We start from the raw sequence: 2,500 nt of genomic DNA, 5'->3' as shown, positions 1-2,500 counted from the left end.
CTTAAAAATGAGTTTTCAAATCATGAAACTGATTTTTTTTCTACTTATTACTGAAAAAGGGTCTCAGCGGTTCCCATATGGTCTAGCGGTTAGGATTCCTGGTTCTCACCCAGGCGGCCCGGGTTCGACTCCCGGTATGGGAATGAGCATTTTCCTAAGCTTGCAACTACATCGAAAGACCCTCTGAATTAAGATAGCGCTCAAAAAGTTCATAAAAGTATCATTCAGGCTTGCCGTCTACAAGAGCACCTTTGCTTTTTCATCAAGAATGCCGTGACCCGGATTCGAACCGGGGTTGCTGCGGCCACAACGCAGAGTACTAACCACTATACGATCACGGCGACATTCACGAGCCAGGTAGGAGTCGAACCTACAATCTTCTGATCCGTAGTCAGACGCGTTATCCATTGCGCCACTGGCCCTGTGTGAGAGCTTGCCACTAATCATGCTCCCCATTTTGGACTTTTGCTACGCTCGCAGCCATATTCAAAGACCTCAACACGGTTGCTTTTAGCCCCTAGCCAAAACCCTTCTGCCTTGTTTGCTACCTTTCCATATTATCCAGTGTCGTTTCGGTATTGAATGGCAAAGAGCAGTGCCTATCCAGGTAAGGCGGAGGGAAAAAAGAAGGATAGATCCATGCCCCGTGTGAGGATCGAACTCACGACCTTCAGATTATGAGACTGACGCGCTACCTACTGCGCTAACGAGGCATCTTGCGTGTGATTGGTTGTTGCCGTCCAGAGATAAGATGGAATTCTGTAAGCACAAAACTTCTTTTGTTTTTTTTTGTTTTTTTTTTAAATATGTACATGTATATATCTACATATATTGGAAAGTTTAAAGCAAGCTGTGAAAGCAACTTTTCCCATATGGTCTAGCGGTTAGGATTCCTGGTTTTCACCCAGGCGGCCCGGGTTCGACTCCCGGTATGGGAATGAGTGTTTTGCTAAGCTTGTGCCTGCATTCAAAGGCCTGCACCTTTCTTGCAGAATTAAGCGGCTTAGTTTGCAGATGCTCTTGGCAGCCAAAAATGCTGCGCTAACGAGGCCACTTGCAAGTGGTTGTTGATGCCATCCATGCTTAAAAATGAGTTTTCAAATCATGAAACTGATTTTTTTTCTACTTATTACTGAAAAAGGGTCTCAGCGGTTCCCATATGGTCTAGCGGTTAGGATTCCTGGTTCTCACCCAGGCGGCCCGGGTTCGACTCCCGGTATGGGAATGAGCATTTTCCTAAGCTTGCAACTACATCGAAAGACCCTCTGAATTAAGATAGCGCTCAAAAAGTTCATAAAAGTATCATTCAGGCTTGCCGTCTACAAGAGCACCTTTGCTTTTTCATCAAGAATGCCGTGACCCGGATTCGAACCGGGGTTGCTGCGGCCACAACGCAGAGTACTAACCACTATACGATCACGGCGACATTCACGAGCCAGGTAGGAGTCGAACCTACAATCTTCTGATCCGTAGTCAGACGCGTTATCCATTGCGCCACTGGCCCTGTGTGAGAGGTTGCCACTAATCATGCTCCCCATTTTGGACTTTTGCTACGCTCGCAGCCATATTCAAAGACCTCAACACGGTTGCTTTTAGCCCCTAGCCAAAACCCTTCTGCCTTGTTTGCTACCTTTCCATATTATCCAGTATCGTTTCGGTATTGAATGGCAAAGAGCAGTGCCTATCCAGTTAAGGCGGAGGGAAAAAACAAGGATAGATCCATGCCCCGTGTGAGGATCGAACTCACGACCTTCAGATTATGAGACTGACGCGCTACCTACTGCGCTAACGAGGCATCTTGCGTGTGATTGGTTGTTGCCGTCCAGAGATAAGATGGAATTCTGTAAGCACAAAACTTCTTTTTTTTTTTTTTTTTTAATATGTACATGTATATATCTACATATATTGGAAAGTTTAAAGCAAGCTGTGAAAGCAACTTTTCCCATATGGTCTAGCGGTTAGGATTCCTGGTTTTCACCCAGGCGGCCCGGGTTCGACTCCCGGTATGGGAATGAGTGTTTTGCTAAGCTTGTGCCTGCATTCAAAGGCCTGCACCTTTCTTGCAGAATTAAGCGGCTTAGTTTGCAGATGCTCTTGGCAGCCAAAAATGCTGCGCTAACGAGGCCACTTGCAAGTGGTTGTTGATGCCATCCATGCTTAAAAATGAGTTTTCAAATCATGAAACTGATTTTTTTTCTACTTATTACTGAAAAAGGGTCTCAGCGGTTCCCATATGGTCTAGCGGTTAGGATTCCTGGTTCTCACCCAGGCGGCCCGGGTTCGACTCCCGGTATGGGAATGAGCATTTTCCTAAGCTTGCAACTACATCGAAAGACCCTCTGAATTAAGATAGCGCTCAAAAAGTTCATAAAAGTATCATTCAGGCTTGCCGTCTACAAGAGCAACTTTGCTTTTTCATCAAGAATGCCGTGACCCGGATTCGAACCGGGGTTGCTGCAGCCACAACGCAGAGTACTAACCACTATACGATCACGGCGAC

General features: G+C 46.2%; 8 non-coding genes across 8 annotated transcripts; 2 read left to right on the top strand and 6 right to left on the bottom strand.

Annotated features, from left to right (window-relative positions):
- Positions 1-269: 269 nt before the first annotated feature.
- TRNAH-GUG (transfer RNA histidin (anticodon GUG)) lies at positions 270-341 on the bottom strand. Its single transcript has one exon. It is a non-coding gene; the product is annotated as a tRNA-His (tRNA).
- An 8-nt stretch (positions 342-349) lies between these two features.
- On the bottom strand, positions 350-422 carry TRNAR-ACG (transfer RNA arginine (anticodon ACG)). The gene has a single exon. It is a non-coding gene; the product is annotated as a tRNA-Arg (tRNA).
- A 218-nt stretch (positions 423-640) lies between these two features.
- Positions 641-713, bottom strand: TRNAM-CAU (transfer RNA methionine (anticodon CAU)). The gene has a single exon. It is a non-coding gene; the product is annotated as a tRNA-Met (tRNA).
- A 153-nt stretch (positions 714-866) lies between these two features.
- TRNAE-UUC (transfer RNA glutamic acid (anticodon UUC)) lies at positions 867-938 on the top strand. The gene has a single exon. It is a non-coding gene; the product is annotated as a tRNA-Glu (tRNA).
- Positions 939-1,351: 413 nt separating this feature from the next.
- Positions 1,352-1,423, bottom strand: TRNAH-GUG (transfer RNA histidin (anticodon GUG)). The gene has a single exon. It is a non-coding gene; the product is annotated as a tRNA-His (tRNA).
- An 8-nt stretch (positions 1,424-1,431) lies between these two features.
- Positions 1,432-1,504, bottom strand: TRNAR-ACG (transfer RNA arginine (anticodon ACG)). Its single transcript has one exon. It is a non-coding gene; the product is annotated as a tRNA-Arg (tRNA).
- Positions 1,505-1,722: 218 nt separating this feature from the next.
- TRNAM-CAU (transfer RNA methionine (anticodon CAU)) lies at positions 1,723-1,795 on the bottom strand. Its single transcript has one exon. It is a non-coding gene; the product is annotated as a tRNA-Met (tRNA).
- Positions 1,796-1,940: 145 nt separating this feature from the next.
- TRNAE-UUC (transfer RNA glutamic acid (anticodon UUC)) lies at positions 1,941-2,012 on the top strand. Its single transcript has one exon. It is a non-coding gene; the product is annotated as a tRNA-Glu (tRNA).
- Positions 2,013-2,500: the final 488 nt, after the last annotated feature.

This window comes from Eleutherodactylus coqui, chromosome 2 (genome assembly GCF_035609145.1).
Source record: "Eleutherodactylus coqui strain aEleCoq1 chromosome 2, aEleCoq1.hap1, whole genome shotgun sequence".
Lineage (NCBI taxonomy): Eukaryota > Metazoa > Chordata > Amphibia > Anura > Eleutherodactylidae > Eleutherodactylus > Eleutherodactylus coqui.
This window is presented reverse-complemented; position numbering and strand designations above follow the sequence as displayed.